General features: G+C 39.4%; 1 pseudogene; it reads right to left on the bottom strand.

The window, feature by feature from the left end:
* Positions 1-6,637: 6,637 nt before the first annotated feature.
* LOC128106702 (guanylate-binding protein 4-like) lies at positions 6,638-23,416 on the bottom strand (annotated as a pseudogene).
* Between the last annotated feature and the right edge of the window lie 495 nt (positions 23,417-23,911).

Raw genomic sequence — 23,911 nt, 5'->3', positions numbered from 1 at the left:
GAGACCCTCTTTTACCTGTGACTGGATGTCTGTGGGCTCACTCTTGTGTGAACTCTGTGTTGGCAACCACAGTGCTTTGAGCTTATGAGTGCCATGGCCATGTCATACCCATAGGACAGTTTTCCATGGCCCCCATCCTCAGTGTCTGCCTATGACATTCGTTCAGCCTCCATTGTAGGAAACAAGGTAGCCTCCAGCCTGAGGCAGCATGCCACATGCCAACTAGGAATGTTGCTGGTAAAAATTTTCCCTTCTGTTTGGATAAATCTACAGTAGGAAGTGTCATCCCAGCTCTCTAGTCGCTTGCAGCATTCCTACCTGCACATACTCAGCTCTGCTTCCCTAATAAGAAAATAATACCCTATTCTACATTTTTATGGAGAGAACATTTTTGTTGGTAAAACTTACAATTTTCCTGAAATACAAGTTAATTTTCTATCTACTTTCGAAAAATCTGTCCTGAAGAAGAATGCTGTTGCCTCCTATAGAAAAGTTAGGATGTGTTGGTTAAGAATGATTCATTTCAGAGTCTATGTAAAATTGATAACTAACTTATAAATCAGTAATAAAACATAAAGAAGAATACCTGCTTTAAGGTTAATAGTATTTATAGCTTATTGATGGAGCTGGAGATTACTTTAATGGTGTACATTACTTAGCATAGTGAATATTTTCCATCATTTATTTGTGATATAAAAACACCTGCAATGTAAGAAGTAATTTTCTATTGAAAGAGTAAACCACATATTTTAAGAAATACATTTTTTATTTATTTGTGTACGTGCAAATGTGTGTATGTGTGGACACATGTGTACAACAGAGCCTGTATGGACAACGTGGGTTGTATTCATGCCCCTGGTTTAGACAGAAAATAGCTTCATGTGACACAGCTGTAGGAGTTAATAAAAGAGTTTTCTCAGGTGAGCAAATTGGAAGGTTAAAGTCCTTTAACAGAAGCAGGCTGGAACTGGATGCATGGCTCCATGTGGTAATCCATTTTAAATTATTTTAGGGTGTCTTAGTCTGTTAGGATCACTATAATAAATCCGTAAATCATTGACTTGGTTTGTGTAGCAGACATTGCTTTCACAATTCTGTAATCTTTAGAGGACAAGATCCAGCCGGGCGGTGGTGGCGCACGCCTTTAATCCCAGCACTCGGGAGGCAGAGCCAGGCGGATCTCTGTGAGTTCGAGGCCAGCCTGGTCTACAAAGTGAGTTCCAGGAAAGGCACAAAACTACAGAGAAACCCTGTCTTGAAAAACCAAAAAAAAAAAAAAAAAAATTTAAATAATTTAGAGGACAAGATCCAGTTATTGGCAGACTACATGTCTGACAAGAGCCTGCTTTGTGTTTATAGATGGTGGCTTTAGCTCTGTCCTTTTATGGTGGAATGGAAGGACTCCAGTCTCTTGGTTCCCTTATGAGGGCTCCTGTCTCATGGCCCAATTTTTTTCAAGGCTTCTCTTCCTAAGGTATTACCATAGCAGGGAATACATTTTAGCACATGAGTTTGGGGGCCATAAACATTCAGATCATCGTACAGAGTAGACAGCATCTTATAAGGAGTTCAAAGATGAGTTTAACTAGAGCATTAGTATGAGTGTGAATCACTTTCACCCTAAATTATGATAAAATAATCATCACAGGGAGAATTTTTTCTACATTAACAAAATTAATTTTCTACACTAACAAAGACTTGACGAATTGACCTGAGGATTAATGAAAATAATAAAGTTAATAGATGGTGTGGTGTTAAAAAGATTTAAACTTTCATGAACAGGGCCCATAGTAAGCAGCTTAATAGTTCATGATAGTTATGTCACATCCTGTGATCTGTAGCTGTTGTACCATATCCCTCACTCCACAGAGAATGCTACATCTGGTCTTATGTCCACACCAGAGAAGTGGGCAAAGCCCTACCTGTGCCCATCTCTGACTGATTTTTGCTTCATGGAGGTCTCTTACCATATGTGGGCACATGGCCAAAAGCCTGTCCTTCCTCCCCTAAGCAGTGGCTGCCCACATGCAAAAATTTAATTTGTTGGCACAGAGGCTGATGGAACTATGCAGCGCTGCCTCCTCAGCTTTCCTGCGTCCTTCTTTCTAGTGTTCTCGAACAAGCTTGCAACCTATTTTTGTTTGCAATAATCCACCCCCTCCTCTCTCCAAGCATAGACTATGCAACTGAGCTGTAGCTGTTTCTTTGCATTTCCAATAATATGTCCCTCCAAACTTCAAAACACAGAAGAGGTTTTTAATGAATCAATTCTATCTAGGGTATTGAAATTCACCCTAACAGGTGAGAACGTAGGTTTAGAAGACACACTACAGACAAAGTCTGAGAAAATAGCCCAGACAATACATGCAGGAATAGTAAATTTGTCTTCCTACAAAATTACTGAGAAAGTGATATGAATTGATCTGTTATGCCATCAAAACAATAATTCTTCATGAAGTTTCAAATGTATGAGAAGCCTTTGGCCTGGAAACTTCACCCGACAGATGACAAGGGACAACTGAAAGTCAAATTGGATGGAGACTAATTCACTGTGCTTTTGCTGTTTTGTTGTTTTTTCTTCACTGTCATCTCCTCCTGGAACACAATCAGCTATAATTTCAAGCCGATAATCCCTTCTCTGTGGCTTCATATTCCTATGGCTGGTCTGTATGGTTGGGAGACTTGGTGGGGAAGCAGAGTGTCTCCCACATCCCTGTATTACTCAGTTTCCCTGATGTGACAAAATATCTGACGAAAGCAATTTAAGGAAGAGTTCATTTTAGTTCACATTTGTAGAGGATATTAACTATGACAGGGCAGGCATGGTGGCTGAAGCCTGAGGTTCAGACTACACTGAGGGCCAGTCAGTAAGAAGACAGACAGCTATGAGGGCTGCTTCTCAGCTTGCTTTTCCCTCTTCATTCAGCCCTAGACCCCAGCACAGGGAAAGGTGCTTTCCGCAGTTAAGGTGAGCCTTCCCACTGCCACTAACATAGTTAGATAGTCTCCCACAATTTCTCCTAGAGGTTTGTTGCCTAGGCGATTCTAGATTCTGCCAAGCTAACAATCAATATAAACATCCAAGTCCACCCCTTGTCAGCTTGATGCACACACATCATTTTAATTGATTACCTTCCACTCTTTGTCCCCATATACTGATGGCCATCTTAGAGTGTAAAAATGCATTTAGTTCACACTCAAAAGTCTTTACAGTTTCAACACTACTTAAAAGCTCAAGTCTTATCTGAGATTTGACTGTATTCACTTAATTTTAGGATCTTATAACATAAAAACAAGTTGCATATTTCCAAGATACAGTTGCACAGAATAAACATTTTTACCCCAAAATGGAAGAATGGAAGTAGCAAGGAGTGATCGCATCAAAGCAAAGTGAATACTCCACAAGGAAATCCCTAAATCCTGCAGTCCCACATAAGGCATTTGTGATGGAATTCTCTGGGTTCAAAAGAACCCAAGTAGTCCTGCCCCACCAGCTCTGAGGCTTTAGCACACATAGCCATTCCCTTGGTCTAGACTCACTCCAAATACATCTTTCCTATGTGGATATCTGTAGCTAAAGTTTTCCAGCCTGGCCCACAGTCAGAACAAATCTCTCTCACCTGCCATTCCCACAGCTGCTCAGACCCAACCAAGTAAACACAGAGACTTATATTGCTTACAAACTGTATTGCCGTACCAGGCTTCTTGCTAACTGTTCTTACAGCTTAAATTAATCCATTTCTATAAATCTATACCTTGCCACATGGCTCGTGGCTTACCAGCATCTTCACATGCTATTTGTCATCATGGCAGTTGGAAGTGTCTCCCTGACTCAGCCTTCCACTTCCCAGCTTTATTCTCCTCCTTGTCCCACCTATACTTCCTCCTGCCTGACTACTGGCCAATCAGTGTTTTATTTACTAACCAGTCAGAGCAACACATTTGCCATACAGAACATCCCACAGCAGATATCCCCTCTTCCAGGAATCTCTAACATCTCTACTGCATAACATCTGTAGGCATAATTTTTACAGTCTCATGTGGTGGCTTCTGTGGGGGGCTCTCCTTTCACAGACTAGTCCTGTAACACATATCTCACCCTTAACTGTTCTCTAAAGCTGTGCAGCAACTGTAAGACCCCCTTAATCTTTCATGCTTCAAACAGTGCCATATGGCTGCTGCTGCCAAGATCTGTTGCTAGATTGATATGTAGCCTGGTTCCATTGGACCACAGTGGGAGTAACTTCTCTATGCTTCGATGGATGGATCTACAAAATTAATTTCCAGGATAGTTTGTTGTTGTTGTTTTGGTTTTGGTTGTTGTTCTGATTTTTAAAGCAGGAAACCCTTTCTGAGATATTCTCAGAACAAGCTTTCATCTCTCAGATGAGTTTGTATTTTTGTAAGTTGGTGCCTTTGATGAGATAGATTGTGCTTTCAGAGCTGTCCTCTTGTCCTAAAGAGACTTGGATGTCTCTCTAACATGTGCAAATATGTCCACTTTTTGTTTTTGCCTGAAGTTTTTGTGAGACTAAGATGAGCCACCTTAGAAATAAGACCAAAATGCTTTCACCCTAGAACTAAGGCCTAAGATTTCTCCTTTCAGGTACAGGCCATGAGTTACTAGAATAGGCCACGAGTTACTGAAACCAGTCAGTTCAGATTCCAGAAACCAGGAAGTGTAAAAGTACAGAGTCACAAAGTAGTCACGAGGTAATGACTGCTGGACTATGGAATGTCCTCTCTCTGGTTTCCACAGAAATGTCCACACCTGAGGGCAGCCAATGAGAAATGGTGGCGGGCAACCACCCCCTTAGAAGTAAGCTTAAGCCATGATTTCTAAAAAGCCCCTAGAAGTGAGTCAATCAGAATTGTAACTGTACTAGCACCCCTAAATGGTGTAACCTTGTGGCTTTTGCCTTTAAAAACTGAGCTTACAGACAGGTGGGCACTTCCTCCAGCCTCCACTGAGTTGGATGTATTGGACAAAGTCCCTGCCTAGGCTTGTATTGGATACCCAGAATTAAACCTTGCTTTTGCATTCCTGCACGCTCTTCTTTGGTGGTCTCTCTGGGGGTCACGATCTGGGCACAACAGTTTTAAGGTTGTTTACACAACTTTGCTTTGTAAACTTCATGTTTTCCATATTTTAAAAACCTCTCTCAGATCTTAATAAAAGCATTCAGCAGCAGTCATTGCAAAGTCTAAATGTTGCAGTGTCTTTTAATTTCCTCCACCAAGGAATTTAGTCCATTACTTCCAAATTCACATCACAAACAAACACATGGGGCACACAGGGAGAATCCAGCCTGACTGTGGCGAGAATGGAGCAAGAATGACCTCCAGTTCCCAGTGGAGTCCTGTTTTCCTCTGAAACCCCATGGGCCAGGCCTCTCCTGTATGTGTTTCTCTCAGCATTCTGGTCTCACCAATTGTGAATTAAGTTCTACTTACAGCATTCCAGAGCGTTCCTGTTCCAAGGTTCCAACCTCATCCATATCCCTCCTGCAAACTAGTTTGATAGGCTCAAGGTTAGGATTCTCACAGTCTCCCTAGAAAATAGTAGCCACTCACCTTTTCAAATTGCCCCTTATATGCCAGGGTCCTGTCAAAATCAGATTTCTCTGCACATAACAAAGGTATGGTGATATTTTATTTCTGTTGAAATGTGATTTTATTTGTATGTTAATAAATAAAGTTGCCTGGAGGTCAGAGCTAATAGCAAGCCATTTAGCAGAAGTCTGGCAGTGGTAGCACACGCCCTTAATCCTGATCTCATGACAGGCAGATCTCTGTGTATTCAGGAATACAGCCAGCATGGAGACACACGCTTTTAATCTCAATACCAACCATAGAGACCTGGAGGTCTGTATAGAGGGGCAGTGGGCAGTGACTAGGAGGTTATGTGGTTGGGTTTACAACCAATGAGAAGGCAGAACAGAAAGTCAATAGGAAGAAAGACACACAGGAAGAACGTCTCTTTTCTCAGAAGGATGGCAGCGGCTGGTAAGCTAAAGGCTATTCACTAGTGCTCTGACCTCTTGGGCTTTTAACTCTGTGTTTCTTATTTAATAAGACCATTCAGAATTGTATCTACACATATGTGACACAAAAGCTTCATAAATTTAATCTTCGCAGCTTTTGTTACCAATCAGCCTAACATTTTTCTCATACTTTGTTCTGTGAAAATCTACTTGTTACTTTATACAGGAGTTATTTACAATGAATTAACTGTATGACTGAGATACAATTGCCAATGTTTCTCCATTGGGCCATTTTTCTTTTTTACTTATATCCTTTTTAGAAATAATCTCACTATATTCTGACTGGTTTCCCACTGTACTATACAGATTATGTCAATGAAATTTGATGAGATTTTGGATGTGAGACCTTTATATCCTTGAACCATCGGTTTGTATTTTTAATCTTGATTGTAACTGCTAATGAACTGACACTGACTCTCAACTCCAATAGGGTGGTGTCTCTTTGATTATTCAACAAATATGGGAGTTCCAACCTCATTTATATAACACTGGTTATTAAAGTAGCACATGTGTTTTAAAAACAAGGCATGGACTTGTGGTATCAAAATAATAGAAGGCTAGATTTTATTAATTCCTCCCCAGCAACTCTCAGACTACTTCATAAGTGAGCTGAGAACTTTCAGCCCTTCACCACATATTTTGCCATTTCCTGGTAAAACCATCATGAATGCATCGCCAACTGTGTCAAGGATTTGTGTAGATGTAACCAACAGTCTTATTAAATAAGAAACACAGAGAAGATTCAGAGAAGAAAGCCAAGAGGTCAGAGCTAAGAGCCTCACCCTTCCTGATTCAGGGATCCTCTTCAGCCAAGAGAGCTCTCCGAAAAGGGGCCTACTTCCTGTGTGTATGTCTTTATATACTCTAGCTGTTCTGCCTTCTCATTGGTTGTAAACCTGAACATGTGACTGCCTCGTCACTGCCTGTATGTACCGCCCTCCAGGTCCTTAAAGGCGTGCGCGACCGCCGCCACGCACTTGCTATGGCTCTAATAGCTCTGACCCCCAGACAACTTTATTTATTAACATACAATTAAAATCACATTTCAGTATAAGTAAAATACCACCACATTTCCCCTTTTCTATTTTAATAAAAAGGAAAAAAAAGAAAAATGTTATAACTAACAAAAGAAAAACTATATACAAAAGTACAATGACTATATACAATATATACAAGTAATAAATGTCTAAACAATGTCTAGTCCATTTGTATTTGACAAATTCAGAGAAAATAATTTCATTATCTATCCTATTTTGTTAAGTTCAAAATGTATCTAATTCACTTTCTATCCTAATTAATCTTCAACTATAACTAACTAACCTTCAACTATAACTAACTAATCTTCAACTCTCTCAGAGACCCAAGAAGGAAATAATATTAGCTAACAAAAAATAAAAACAGGAAGTGCATACAAGCAACTTCCAAAAAATTTGTGAGTTGACAGAAACAGCCAGCTGCCTAGACAGTCACCTGAGGTTTCTCCGCAATGCTGGGGCATCATCTTCAGCCTATAGGCTTAGCATATCTGACAGACTCATTTGTGAAGTAGGATGTACACAAGGTCAACAGTTCAACCTCACATTGGGTGAGGGCAGTCCATGTACCAGAAATACCTGAATTCCACTAGTGTCATGTCATGATTCAGGATTTTAAATTCTGGAAATTGCTGATGGTTTTTTAATTCAACTGTCCATTCTTCTTGGCTGTGTATATATGGCTTCATCTCAGCATCCCGTTTTTCTCCACATCCCTCTATCAAATGCCAGTCTACTACTGAGGGGCGTGAGCTTAGTTACTCTTCAAGAATAACTGTTTCAGCTGCTGTTCCATTGCACATCAGAAGCCATCAGCCCACTGCCTATTCAGCTGCCTTCGAAGAAAAGGGCACTGTACCTTTTCCGAATTGCGAAGGCCATTTCAGGGATGGTGCCATATTGTCCTGGCCTCAGAAGATGCCTTTTGATAAAGCCATAACCACACTTGTTTTGGCAAGAATCAGTAGTCCTTTGTTTCATGTCCTGTCTGTCCATTTTGTCAGCAGTTGATTCGAGGATACTTTGTTGTCCAGTGGCTAACTTTTGCCACAATGAAAGTTAACTCCATATGTAGTTTCTTCAATGCCCATATTTTCTCTGAAGTAGATTGGTACTGCCAGGAGCCGACATGTCTCATAATCATAACAAAAAAGAAAATTTTTCTAAGATATTAAAACATTTTAAATGCCATATTCTGTAGATCTCTGAAGGGTTTGAAGATGACCTGTCTAAAATATATCTGCTCAATTTTTAAAACATATCTAATATGACTACAAGTTCTATTGTAATGTCTAACTACTAAGTTTCATTTCTTTATATCCTAATAGTTGGTAATAATAACATTCAAGGATCAGAAAATTGCATTGTTAAATGAATGGTATAAGTACAATTAGAAATATACAGATAGCATTTTCTAACAATATCAGTTTCAATATATAATTTGTATACAATATAAAACAATCCAATCCAATGTAAAATATTTAAAACTAGTAATTGTCTTTTTCTTCTTCTTTCTTTCTTTCTCTTTTTTTTTTTTAAACAAGAACCTTAAATCTAATCTCCTTTGCGTAGCCTTTTTCCTAACCCTTGACAACAACTTGTAACCAACCCCCCTAAACAATGAAAATTATCCCAGACCCAAAACCCATTAAAAAGACCAAAAAACCACCTGCCCCATACCACCTCTTTGGGAATGTGGGCGTCGCATTCTTAAAATTGCTTCCTGCTGGGTATGGGCGAAGTTATCTTTATCCTGAAAGAAAAATTTTAGGTTAATTGTCAAATTCTAGGAAAGGTAACCATATCCTTCAGTATCCAGTCTGTGTATAATGCCAAAGTTCAGGGTTTATCTCAAGTCTTTATTCAAGTAGTCTTTGAGACTGGATCATCTCAGCTAGTCATCTCAAAATTGCTCTGAGCACCTTGTAGTTCAAAGCTGATCTGTAGATGATGTTTGTCAGCTTAGTGATATTATTATTGTCCATGTGGAATTGTTGTTGTTGTGGGGCCCCAACTTCTTCTTCCTGGAGACTTCAGTTGATATTAGGCCTGGCCGTGATTTCCTGCAGAAAACTGATAAGAGACTCGAACACAAAGACATATATATGCAGCTAATTGAAGCCTTTTTTCTAGAATTAGTTAGTACTCTATATGACCATTCATATCTTAACAAAGTTTAAAATGTATATATATATATATATATATATATATATATATATATAAATCTTGTAAATTTTGATATAAAATTTATACTTTAAGAAAAGTTTTAAAGAATCAGAATAGAATCAAAGGGTTGAGATTAGTAATAGAATAGTCCCTTAGTTAATTTGGCTTTTCTCCTGTCCCATAGCAGAAGATGGCTCTTTTATTCTGGCATGATACAGGGGGTTTGCATTTTCCTTTTAACAACATGCTTGAGTTTAAAGAAGGAGAGAGCCATTCTCCAACTCTAAAGTCAGCTTTAAATTTTAATTGAACTGGGACTATTAGAAGACCAATAGTGTTAAATTTTTAGAGAAAAGCAGAAACAAACATTTAGGAAGACATAAAATTTTTTAGATAATATATACCCATACGCCGTTTCACTCTGTTTCCTGAGATAGATGATTTGTCCCTTTTCTTCAGTTGCCTCATTTGTCCTGTGTTCTTCAGATTCCTTAACCTTCATTCTCCTAAAAGACAAAAACAAAAAACTTACCCCAAGACTAATTTTGGGGATGTTCCTTTTTGTCAAGTCATTATCTGATTAAATGAAAAGACATGTGTTACTGGTATAAGTTAGTTTTAATTGGATGTTCATGCTGGTTGAAGAACTATCACCTCCTCTAATTAAGAGGTTTCTCTTGTTCAAATCGAACCTTTATCAATTTTGATGGTACCCACAACTTATCTTCTCCTGTAGAAACAAAAGCAAAACCTCGTCCCCAACGTAACACATACCCTGGTTTCCATTCTGAGGTCAGCACATCCTTAAAGTATATAGGCTGATTTAATTCTGCAGTTTTTTCTATTATCCAATGTCTCTCTGCAGCTGTTGTTCCATTCTCATTGGCATTAAGAAAATTCAAAGTTAATAGAGCATTATGCAGTCTGTTTCTGGGGGGTTTTGTTACCCCTTTCTGTTTATTTAGCATATCCTTTAGAGTTCTGTTTGATCTTTCTACAATTGCTTGACCTGTAGGATTATGTGGTATGCCTGTAATATGCTTTATATTGTAATAAGCAAAAAACTGTTTCATTTTAACAGAGACATATGATGGAGCATTATCAGTTTTGATTTGTGCAGGTATACCATGATGGCCATAACTTCTAGCAAATGAGTGATTACAGAATCAGCTTTTTCAGAACTCAAAGCAGTTGCCCACTGAAATCCTGAATAAGTATCGATAGTGTGGTGTACATATTTCAGTTTTCCAAATTCTGCAAAGTGAAACACGTCCATCTGCCAGATTTCATTCCTCTGAGTACCCTTTGGGTTACATCCTGCTGGTAATGGTGTTTGATTGTAGAAGGAACAAGTAGGACATTTCTTTACTATTTCTTTGGCTTGTTGCCAGGTTATGGAAAAATCCTTTTTTAAACCTTTACTATTGACATGATGTTTTTTATGAAATTCTGAGGCCTCCAGCACATTTCCTACCAATAATTTATCAATCTCATCATTGCCTTGTGCTAGAGGGCCTGGCAGACCAGTATGGGATCGGATGTGAGTTATATATAAAGGATGACTCCTTTTTCTGATTGTATCTTGTAATTGAATAAATAATGAAGTTAATTCTGAAGCATCGTAGATAAATTCTGCAGTCTCAATATGTAATACTACTCTTTCAGCATACTGAGAGTCAGTTACTATATTGAGAGGTTCTGAAAAATCCATTAATACCAACAGAATAGCATACAATTCTGATTTTTGAACTGAATTATAAGGACTTTGAACCACTTTACTTAAATTTTCTGATTTGTAACCTGCCTTTCCTTGTTTGTTGGCATCTGTATAAAATGTACGAACTCCAGATATGGGTTTTTTCCTCACAATTCGAGGCAAGATCCAATCAGCTCTCTTTATAAGATCAATTCTATTGCTTTTGGGATATTTGCTGTTAATTTCTCCCAAAAAATTACTACAAGCTTTTTGCCAAGCTTCATTTTCTATCCATAATTTTTCAATGTCCTCCTTAGTTAAAGGTATGACAATTTCTGCTGGGTCTATTCCTGCTAATTGACGAAGTCTCAATTTTCCTTTCCAAATCAAGTCAGAGATTTTTTCCACATAAGTTTTTAATTTTTTATTTGGTTTATTTGGTAAAAATATCCATTTCAATTTAATATCTTCCCTTTGCATTAATATTCCTGTTGGGGAATGCCTAGAAGGTAAAATAACCAAAATGCAATCCAGCTTTGGATCAATACGATCTACGTGCCCTTCATGTACTTTCTTTTCTACCAAGGCCAATTCTTTCTCAGCTTCAGGTGATAATTCTCTTGGACTATTTAAGTCCTTGTCACCTTCTAAGGTTTTGAACAAATTATGCAGTTCATCATTTTTTACCCCAACAATAGTTCGTAGATGAGAAATATCTCCAAATAATCTTTGAAAGTCATTAAGAGTCTGTAGTCTATCTCTCCTAATTTGTACCTTTTGGGGTCTAATTTCTTGTAGCTCTATTTTATATCCTAAATAATTAATAGAATCTCCTCTTTGTATCTTTTCAGGAGCAATTTGTAATCCCCAGCAAGGCAAAATTTTCTTTACTTCTTCAAACATTCTTTCTAAAGTATCTGCATTTGAGTCAGCTAGTAAAATATCATCCATATAATGATAAATTATAGATTTAGGAAATTTTTTACGTATCACTTCCAATGGCTGTTGTACAAAATATTGGCACAGAGTTGGGCTATTTAACATTCCCTGTGGGAGGACCCTCCATTGAAATTTTTTAACCGGTTGAGAATTATTATAAGTAGGCACTGTGAAAGCAAATCTTTCTCTGTCTTTTTCTTGTAAGGGTATTGAAAAGAAACAGTCTTTTAAATCAATAACTATGAGAGGCCATCCTTTTGGTAACAGAGTAGGCAAAGGAATTCCAGATTGTAGAGAGCCCATTGGCTGAATTACTTTGTTAATTGCTCTAAGGTCTGTTACCATTCTCCATTTACCAGATTTCTTCTTAATAACAAATACAGGAGAATTCCAAGGGCTGGTTGATTCCTCAATATGCTGAGCATTTAACTGTTCTTCTACCAGCTCTTCTAAAGCCTGGAGTTTCTCTGTTGTTAAAGGCCGTTGCTGGACCCATACAGGCTTATCTGTTAACCATTTTAAAGGCAGAGCTGTTGATGTTTTTGGAAGATCATCAGTTGTTGTGCCCTGTTCTTGTATAATATGGATGGCTGGTGACCACTCAGAATAATGCCTTCTAATATTTCTCTCAGAAACATGTGCTAGTTTATGATTTGTTTCTGAGATCGGAGGGATGTTATTCTGAGTATTCCATTGTTGCAACAAGTCTCGACCCCACAGATTCAGAGCTATGTTAGCTACATATGGTTTCAATTTTCCTCTCTGTCCTTCTGGACCTATACATTCGAGCCATCTTGCACTCTGTTTCACCTGAGATAATGTCCCAATTTCTAACAGTTGAATGTTTACCTCCTGAAGAGGCCAAGTTGGATGCCAAAATTCTGGTGCAATTATGGTAACGTCCGCACCTGTGTCTACCAGACCAGACAACAAAACTATTTTTATCGATAATTTTGGTCTTTGTTCATTAATAGAAGTTTGCCAAAAAATTTTCTTTATGTTTTCTCCTGAATTTTCTATTCTCTCTGTTTCATCATCCTGACCAGCATGACTTATTCTAATAGGCATTTGGTTATTTAATTGCTCTGAGTAGGGGTTTCCTCTACAACTGCAGGAAAGGTTTGAACTGGATTTGCTATTGGGGCCTGCATGAGGCCCTCTGGGAGTTTCCCAAAGACTGAGGCAAAGGATTACCCTGTCTGTCCCTATAATATAATCCCTATAAAAGGATTACCCTGATCTACACTCGTTGGTCCAGTGTTTTCCCTTACCACACCTTCTGCATACTCTAGAAGGAAGGGGCATCCTGTTGCCATTGTTCCTTGAGGAAACATTGTTTCTAGGAATGACCTGTTTACAGTCCCTTTTCAAATGTCTTTGCCTTCCACATCCAAAACATCTAACATTCCTCAAACCTTTTGAAATTGCTTCTCCTACCCACGTATCATCATGCTCATGAGCTTCAACATTAACCGTGTCTCTAATCCAATCTTCCAAAGGTGCAGATCTTGCCTTTAACGGCCTGATTATTGTTTTGCATGCTGCATTCGCATTCTCAAAGGCCAAAGTTTCAATTATTATCTTACTAGCTTCTGAATCCGGGACCATTCTCTTTACTGCTGAAGCCAGTCTTTGTAAAAAATCTGTGAAAGATTCTTTTGGGCCTTGTACAACCTTTGTAAATGACTCAGTTTTTTTTTTCCTGGTTCCTCAACTCTGTCCCATGCATTCAAGGCTGCTGTTTGACATAAAATTAGGGTGTGGACATCATATAAACAGTGTGTTTGTGCTGAAGCATATTGACCTTCTCCAATAAGCTGATCCTGGCAGACTTGTATTCCTTTATCCCTCCACTGTTTTTCTATGTTTTTAGCTTCATCCTTGAACCAAGTTAGCCACTGAAGCCTTTGACTGGGTTCAAGAACAGCTTGTGCCAGCTCCCGCCAGTCCTGTGGTACAATCCTATTATATGTTGACCAAGAGTTTAACATTTGCTTTACATATGGGGAATGCATGCCATAAGATACTATTGCCTCCTTAAACCTTCGTAAATCTAACATTTCAATTGGAGCCCAAATATTTTGTGTAGTCATTTGATCAGGCAACTGCTGTACGGTTACTGGACAAACTAAGGGTGACTGTGTGAAAACAGGCTTTCTTTCTGTAACCTTATGATCCAATCTTGAAGCAACTTCACTGTTAGTTTCTTCTGTCTGAGTTTTTACAGGTTTATCAAGTTTTTCTAAAGCTGTCACCCTGGCACTTAAATTGACTATCTTTTTAAATAGTAAAATGAGAATAAGCATAGTAATAAGATGCATAATTTGATCAACATTAATCTTCTCATATAGCTGTTCCATTGTCAGACTGCTTAAAATTGCAAACAAAGCCCAATTTTCTTCCAATGAACACAGAAAACCCATTTTTTTTAATGTGGAAAAAAATTTCTCTTTTAAATAGTTTCCATTAAAATATCTGATATGTTAAGTGACTTACCAAGTCCTTGTAGAACAGTACCAATCCGAGGGAATTTCAAAACAGCCACCTAGTGTCCGAGGTGTGAATCCAGAGAGAGAGAGAGAGAGAGAGAGAGAGAGAGAGAGAGAGAGAGAACACGCAAGAACCGTAGTCGCAAGTTCTGCCTAAGAGCTTGAATCCAGCCACGTGTTCCCGCTTGAGCCTAGTCAAACCTTGGCTCTGGCTACCTTAAGCTCCAACCACATGCATTGGCTTTACAGGCAGGGGCCCTGTTCAGCAGGGCAGGCCTGAATTGTCTGTAGCAACGGCTTTAAGCAAGTAGCTGAAGGTTAGTCCGGCCTGAGGCCAAGCCGACCTGGGCCCGGGCTAGGGAGCCGGCCGCTCTGACTGGAAACCGGACCTGCCAGCCGCCCTGGCAGGAAACAGGACCTGCCGGCCGCCCTGGCGGGAAACCTGACCTGCCGCCAAGCCAAGTTAAGCGGTTTTTAATGGATTCTTGTCACGTTGGGCGCCAAATGTAGATGTAACCAACGGTCTTATTAAATAAGAAACACAGAGAAGATTCAGAGAAGAAAGCCAAGAGGTCAGAGCTAAGAGCCTCACCCTTCCTGATTCAGGGATCCTCTTCAGCCAAAAGAGCTCTCCGAAAGGGGCCTACTTCCTGTGTGTATGTCTTTATATACTCTAGCTGTTCTGCCTTCTCATTGGTTGTAAACCCGAACATGCCACTGCCTGAATATACCACCCTCCAGGTCCTTAAAGGCGTGCGCGACCGCCGCCACGCACTTGCTATGGCTCTAAGAGCTCTGACCCCCAGACAACTTTATTTATTAACATACAATTAAAATCACATTTTAGTATAAGTAAAATACCACCACAGATTTGTGCAAACAGTGAGGGTTTCCTTCTAGTTCTCTCAAACTCTTCTCTCAGTTGACTTATTTCATTCTTTAACATTTCAGATTTCTTTCTGAATCCTTCCACAAGCAGTTCTTCTTGGACCTGTAAAAAGAAAAATCCTTCATTAATGGCAGAATTTTGTATTTAACAACTTTAGCATAAGTACATTATCTATTTCACTATCACCTCAGAATGGTCTTTGATATTTCAAGACATTTTCACCTAACAATTAATATCCATGGTTTGTTCATATTTAGGGAGAATTCTTCAGCATCTTCCCCAGAAGAGCAAAGAGTTTTGTCCCAATACACAAAACTTTACCCTTTGGGAGAGACTGCAGAGGTGAACTGAAATTCACTCTCAATTAAAGAAGGCATCTCTTTGATTATTTAATGATTATGGGAGTGCTGACCTTGTATAGACCACTGATTATTAACTCTAGGATGGGACACATAGTTTCTTTTACTCCAGCTTACAAGATGAATCAAGCAGGCACAGGAATAAATAGAGCAATTTATGAGATTGTATCATGTTTTATTTTATTGTATCATTTTATTTTATTTTTTCATTTAATTAATTATTCAATTTAATCTCTCTTTATGCATACATGTGTGAGCACATGTGTAGGTTAGTACACATGTATGTGTTTGTACATGTCTACAGAGGCCAGAGGTTGTTGTCATGTATCTTCTTCAACTGCCTCCTACTTATTTTTTTTATCAAATTTGTTTATGTTTACTTTACTTGACTGAGTATTTTGATTACATGTATGTGTACCATGTGTGTGCCTGGTGCCCATGGATATCAAAGAGGGTATCAGATCCCCTAAAATTCTAGTTCTAGGCAATGTAAGGTGTCATGTGCTTGATGGAAACTAAACCTGTGTCCTTGACATGAACAATAAGAGCTCTTAACACCTGAGCCAAGGTTACAGCCCCGTTTTGAAGATAAAGTCTCTCCTTAATTCTATTGCTATCTGATTCTACTAGACTGCCTAGCTTTAAGCTGCACAGATCCTCCTCTCTTTCCCCCAAATGCACAAGGGTTACTGGTACATGTCACTTTGTCCAGATTTTCTCCATGGATTCTGAAGATCTGAATTTGTTCCTCATGCATGCACAACGAGAATTTCACTAACTGAGCCATCTCCCAACACCCTCCTCCTCCTCCTCCTCCTCCTCCTCCTCCTCCTCCTCCTCCTCTTCCTCTTTTTCCTCCTCCTCCTCCTCCTCCTCCTGGACTGTTTTATCCTGGGCTAGATCTAACACATTTACACTAGATAGGCCGAACGCATGTCCCTTTGAAGATTAAGCCTAGAGTCCTAAAAACTAGTGGGAAGTGTCAACTGCAGCACAAGAAGACCACTCTAGCAACTCAAACAGCAACTCAGAACCCTGGGGACATTATCTGTACACTCGAAAGGGTAACCCTGCACAGATGCTGGGCTCTTACACTTACAGCTTCAGTAAGACCCATGTGAACTTCAATCAAACATTCGCAGTTGAAGTTACATGTTTGAGATGAACAGTTCCCTTCTTGGGGAGTCACAGCACCATCTGTCTGGCACTGATAAGCCCCATCATCCACACTCACCTTCAGCTTGTGCTCCAGCATCTTCTCTTGCTCTCTCAGAAGCGTCTCCCTTTCCCTCTCCATCTTCTCCTGAAGTTTAGCGATGTTTTCTCAAAAGCTTCTCTCTTGAGCTTCTATCACTTGCTCTTGCTCCTTCTCTTTCTGTCTCAGCAGCTCTTGTTCCTTCTCAGCCACCTCCCTCTTTGTCTGTTCAGTTGTTCCACAGATGTTTGAGAGAGGAAAGAAATCCCAGTTAGAAAGTAGCTATGCTCCCCTGGGCTCACAGGGAAACCTCTGGGTACTCCCATCAGCCAGGGCAGCAGCACCATGATACCTAAGATCATAGAAAGGCACCATTGACTGGACATATACCACACCAGCACTTCTAGTTGTTTGCACATCTGGGAGAGGTCATGACCCCTGGCAGGAGGATGCTCCTTGTTCCAGAAGGATCTACCTGTACATCAGTCAGAGGGCCTTGCAGAATGTACCCACCCCTCTAACAGTTGGACCCTTTACCCTACCTGCTGTGGCCCTCTGTCCATCTGTAAGGGCTTTGTCTGACTACAGGTTGTGGAACAGAGAAAAACCAATATTTTTATTTAAAGCAGGTTGATTATAAATGCGATCTCTTTCTAAAGAAAAAAAAGGGGGATAGTATAGATATGATAGGATAAAAGGATAGATTAATGAACCTACTTTTAAAGAGCAACTTTTTAAAAATATTTCATGTTGCTATGGATTTTAGTTTATTGGCACAAATTTAAAGTTAATTTTGTTATACTGTGTGTATATTTCTAGTCTTGTTTAAGGTATTATGTTTGTTCAGCTCATTTAAAATTGTAATGGAAATTTAAGAAGTAGATTAATAGTTAGTCATCTATGATAATCATACTTATAGTCATGTTAGTTATTTTTTCTAGGTACACATAGATATGTTTCAGATAGATAGGTAATCTTCAAACACTTCAAAGACCTACAGAATATGGCATTTAAGATGTTTTTAAAGATTTAGACATTCTGGACAGTGAGTCATGTCTACTCCTGGCAGCACCAATTCACTTCAGAGAGGAGGATGGGCATCGAAGACACTCCATATAGAGTTTATCTTCACCTTGGCAAAAATAGCCATTTTGGCAAGAAACTGTTCTTGCCTGGACTCCTTGATCAACTGGACATGCAGGACCCATAGAAAGGTAACCACTGAACTTTATTTGATGAAATGGTCCTTCATGTTTCTGCTTCGCAGAAGAAACTGCCAGACATTCTACAGGACACAGAGAAATGATTGAGAGACTCTAGGCCTGTGGGCTAAAGACAGATGCCCCAACTTTACAAAGGAACATTAGGTGACTGTCCAGGCTGCTAGCTGTCTCTGTCTACTCTGCAAGACTCCCAAAAGTTGTTTGCATCCTTCTCCCATTTCTCAGGTAATAGTATATGCTTCTCGGGTCTTTGATATAGGTGAAGACTAGAGTTATAATTTCCTCAGTTATGATAAAAGATAAGTTAGATATAAAATCTTAGACTCACAAATATAAGATAGGTAGGATATCTTCTTTAACATTGTAACTGTAATTCTTGCTTGATAATAGTTTTGTTATATGTAAGAACAGAGAGCCTAGAGCTAATGAAATTACATCTCTGTATAACAATTTCCTAATAAACAAACTAAAAACTGATTAAACCTAAGACCTGACACTATAAAATTCTTAAAACAAAAGTTGAGAGAAAAGCCATGTGATGGTGCTTTAGATTTAACACAAAAGCATAGGAAAATAGATGGGTGAGACTATAGGCCACTATACACTCTCTGTACAGTGAAGGAAACATTTGATAAAATGAAATGGGATATATAGGAGAGAAAATGTTTGCAAGCCATAGACTGATAAGGAGTTAAAACATGAAGAAGATGAAGAACTCACATGACAAAATTGGGAAAACTAGCATGCTTAAAGTAACATGCAATTGCCCTGAAAAGATGGTTTTCAAAATAGGAAATTCAAATGCCAATGAGTATTCATACTCAGCATTACTAATCCTTCATGAAATCACAAACCAAAACCACAATGAGGTGTCCTCTCATTCCTGTGGCCATGCCTACTATAATAAGCCCAACAGTTTTGGTTGGGTTGACAAAAACCTTTGTAGATCTCTTAATGCAATGGAAACTGATTACAGTCATTGTGCACAACAGCGTAAAGATTCCTCATAAAACAGAATTCTGAGATTCTGACTTGCCAAATCTGCAAATGAATGGCAGTGTAGTCCTAGTCAATATGCTAGGTGCCTCATGCAGTTACTCATATCCAGTGCATGAGACTGGAAAGCACAGCCACTTAATTTATATCCTGAAAGCTAAACTAGTAATCTAGCCTAGTCACCTGAAATGACTCATGGCTCCAGAACTGAATGCTCAGTGTCTGTCAACCATGAACTCATTTTCACCTTGCTTAGTTCTACCAGTATATAGTAGTTACCACTCTACCTAAACTCTGTCAGCCATTGCTTCTGTCATTCCTCACCTTCACTCCCTTCCTGGGCACTTGCTCATAGCCCTGCTCAACCTTCTCCCTGGCCTCTATGTAGAGGCTGTGCCCGCCAGGCACAGAGAAAGCTCCATGTGAAATGCTCTCCCTCAGGGGCTCTGCCAGCTTCTCCAGCTCAGCCTGGCAGTGACTGAGAGATGTGGATTCATTCTGTCGCATGAAAGCTTCCTTCCTTTCTTCTGTGGCAGCCTGCCAGGTGAGGAGGGGAAGACAAAACAAAGAAGTTGTTAGAAGGAAGGTATGGTGGTTTCAAAGACAATGGATGGCCTCCATAAGGAGTGGCACTATTAGGAGGTGTGGCCTGTTGGAGTAGGTGTCACCTTCTAGGAAGAAGTGTGTCACTGAGGAGGTGGGCTTTGAAGTCTCCTATGCTCAAGTCATCCAGTGTCACAATTCACTTCCTGTTGCCTGAAGATTAAGATGGAGAGCTCTAGGCTCCTTCTCCATCACCATGTTTTTCTGCACGGTACCATGCTTCTCGCAACGATGATAATGGACTAAACCTCTGAAACTGTAAGGAACCCTCAATTAAATGCTTTCTTTTATAAGAGTTGTCATGGCCATGATATCTCTTCATGGCAATAGAAACTCTAAGTAAGACAGAAGGTGCCACTGGAATTTCCTGGATGAAGCAATGAGACAGCCCCAGAATGTACTGGGAAAGGAGGATCAGGAGATTTGCTTTAGTATCAATGTGGTCAATTCTGTGTGACTTCTGAAAAGTCTGTTAACTTCCTTGGGTTCATACCCAGCGACTGTAAACTCAGGTTGGAAGACATGAGTCCATTTCCTCTGAGAATGGGGGTTGGTGTGGCTGACAAACCAATTCTTCAGAACTGAGGTAAGTGTACTCCCAGCAGAGTTTTGAACCCTCATGAACTCTTACCATGATTACTTGAGTGTTAGGATTCTAGAACAGGTATGTTTTTTTATTCTTTATGTGTTTTTACTTGTGCTCATAACTGATAATCCTTATAAATTTTTTCAGTGTGAGCTAAGAGAGTTTTGTCTTTCAGGGTTCAAATTTAGAGAAATGAAAGACCAAAAACTTTAGAGGAAGATTCCTTTGGTTTCATAGGTCATGGTACTCCCCTGAGAGTTGTCCTTTGGTTTCGATGTTTATTATCCAGGGCTAGGGAACATGGTGGATAGTAATCCTATAGTGGCATTGTATTACATAGCACAGGGTGATCTAGTCACCCAAACCCTTCAAAATGTAAGTTTTGTCTGGCTGTGGCAAGAGGAGAAATCAGAACGTCTAGAAACAAGAAAAGGAGCCAGTGTTTCCTTGTGTGGTAAATGGAGTGCACCGAGCTTCACCTCTGTCTTCAACTTTGAACTCATAAAATGCATACTGTTTCAATCTATTAAGTACATGATAACTAGTTTCATAGCAATAAAGGAATCAAATGCTATTTTTCCTAGAAAGGGCAAACTCTGGTACAAAGAGTCAAGTTAACCATTAAAAATTCCAAAGAGAAAAGTTCAGACCATGAGATAAAAAAGTGGAGTCTAAGGTTGAAAACAGAAAGGCAAGGATCAGGCAAGATAAGTGCTAAGATGCATTACCACCAGCTTCCTCTGGAACTCTTGTTCATCATCCTTGAAGGAGTGCTCCATGAAGACAACAATGGCCTCCTTATTACAGGGTGCATGCACATCCAGCAGCTCCTGGAGTGTATCTGTGGGAACCCTGTAATGGTCAGCTGCCATCTGTACAGCTGCTGAGTTCTCAAGCTGGCCTTTGGTCATCAGTGCATTCTCCAAACAAGGAACAAATTCCACTATTGATGGCATCCAAGTAGGTCTTCACCAGAGTCCTCAGTCCTGAGAAAAACACAGTTAAGAATTAGAAAGTTCTCACTAATTGTTTGTATAAGCTTTAGACCTAGCATTATCAAAAGCAACAACATTCTATTCCTCTTGAATTTCTCTTCTGCTCTTACTTCTTCCATATCTTCTGTACTTTTTCCGTGTCCTCTCAGAATCAATATCTATTTAATAAAAATCAACTTATTTCCTTTGTAGCTCTCTAATTCAATACACTAAAAATAATCAATGATCATAACCAAGAGGTTTCAAGGCTTCTTGGGGAGAATAAAACACTCTACCATATAAATACAATAAAAGTTTGCTAGGAAGAGAAAATAAGTTTTATCTTTTGTGAAATCAAGTTCCAAATGAAAATTTAAGTCCTATCAGAAAAAAAAATCCAAAATTTGAAGACAGAATATAGAATATGGAACCAAGTATGGATCCATGTGAGTGCTAACAAAATATGTTTACAGAGGCAGAACGTCTATGACACTTATGTTTAAACTTCTTTCTCAACTGCATGGGACTTTTGACCTGCTGTGTTCTGGCATGTGTCGCCCCATAAATAATCTGTATGATCAAACTGAGACACTCTTCCTCAGGGACTCCAAGTCATATTGCAGGTTCTTATCCAAATCTTGCAGATTTGCAGTCTTCTGGACATCTTTATGGTATTAGTTTTGTGAGGCATGTTAGACCTCAATAAACACTCATACACAGAAAGTTCAAGTATGGAACACGTATATGTGATCTGAACATTTGTTTCTCCATATTCCTTTACATAAGCAAACAACAATTTTCAAGACCACAAAAGATCATCACTTCTTTACATATTCTAAGCCACAGAGACATTCATGTGACAAGAGAAACACATGATTTCCTGTGATAATAGTTCCCTTTCTCATGGTCTTTGTCTTTGCATTGGTGAAGACGTAGGAATAGAATTTTTTTTTTTCATTCAACCTGGAAATTACATTCCACTTGGTTTTCTGGATCTTTTTCAATTCAGAAAAATAAATTTTTGTCACTTGTAGGGCAGGCAAAGACAAAACATCTTCGTAATGGAAAGAAATATCTGATACATTCTCTGGTCGTGTTGGATTTTTGGACTTTGAGATTGTTTCCTATAAAAGAGGGGAGGGAAAAAAAAGCACTCATTGAAGAGGCAGCTAGAAGATAAGTTCATTGGCAACTTTCCATGAATGTTTTTCAGGGCTGGAACTCCAGTACGTCTGAGTGACTGAACCAACAGCTTTAGAGTAACCAGTGCATTTGGAGACCTCACTATTTAGTCATTATACTGGATTTGACACTGTTTTTCAGAGAGACATGTAACATAAATTAACTATGCAAAATGAATATTTGTCTAAATAATAGATGAATTAATAAAAATATTGATTCTAGGCACTTATCTATCCTACTAACATAGTTCATGTAATGAATTGGTAATGTTAACATGCCAGTACATTGCATAAGGCTAGAAGGTGAAATTTTGATGAAAAATCAAAAATTACACATTAGTAGAAAAATAAATCTCCTTCTCCCACCCCTGTCCACTGAGAGATGCTCAGTGGAAAAAAAAAAACATCCTGAGTAAGGTAACTAAGATCCAGAAAGACAAACAGGGTACATAGTCACTCATAAGTGGATATTAGGTGTAATGCTGCAATCCACAGCCCCAGAGAGGTTAGGTAACAAGAATGGCCCACAGATGGATGCATGGATTTTTCTGGGAATGGGAAAAAAAAGAGATCTTCTGAGTAACCTGGGGGTGTCTGAGTAACCTGGGGGTGGAATAGAGATCAGGGTATAGGAACATGAGGGATCTGGTGGGTGGATTGAGGGAGACCAGCTCCCTCTTAGTCACCCAGGATACTCTTGAGCAAGGAGAAATGAGGACAGACTGGGTCCAAATCCACCAGCCCCTTCTGTCTCTACCAAAGGGCTTTTCAAAGAATGCCAAGGGGTGGAGCAAAAGACCTCCACTGTCCCCAGCAGGGCCAAGTATAGACCATCCCAATCACCTGGTGACCTTGCATATGGTCAAGCCATCCCCTAATGCAGCCCTTCTGTGTATAGCAAGCCCAGGTTTCACTAGAAAACCTTTGTGGTCTCCCACAGGTCCCTCCTCTTATTTTTTTTTTAAAAAGAGGCCCTCAGGCCCCTCAGATAAGCTGAGGTCTGTCTTAGGTCATCTTCTTAAGCCAGACAACACTTACCCATCTTGGAGGTACATTTTCCATCAAGTTACCTCAGAAAGCTGGCAAGAGAAAGTTACCTATCATTGGCTCTCAGCCTCTGGTGGGACAGGGTACTGAGCTTGACTCAGATCTGGCCCGGGTTCCTATTGAACTTACAAACATTACAATGATCTCCATATCTGCGTCACCTCCCAGTACAGGAGTAGAGGATGATAGAGATGGCCTATCATTTTTGGAATGGGTCTCAAGATGTTTATAACAGCCTTAGCTGTGCCAAGCCCTTTCTTAAATCAAAAACTTTTGATGCAATCCGCATCAGATAAACTACATCCAACTAAAAGATTGCCTTAGCTTTTTACCAAACTCTGGTGCTGTTGTGTCTTTCTGCATGCTGTGAATATGTGTTGCTCTGATTGGTTGATAAATAAAGCTGTTTGGCCTATGGCAAGGCAGCTTAGAGGCAGGCAGGAAATCTAGGAGAGAGCCAGGAAGAGAAAGAGAGGCAGAGAGAGGTCAT

This window comes from Peromyscus californicus, unplaced genomic scaffold, assembly GCF_007827085.1.
Source record: "Peromyscus californicus insignis strain IS unplaced genomic scaffold, ASM782708v3 Scaffold_9__1_contigs__length_137607984, whole genome shotgun sequence".
Taxonomy (NCBI): domain Eukaryota; kingdom Metazoa; phylum Chordata; class Mammalia; order Rodentia; family Cricetidae; genus Peromyscus; species Peromyscus californicus.
This window is presented reverse-complemented; position numbering and strand designations above follow the sequence as displayed.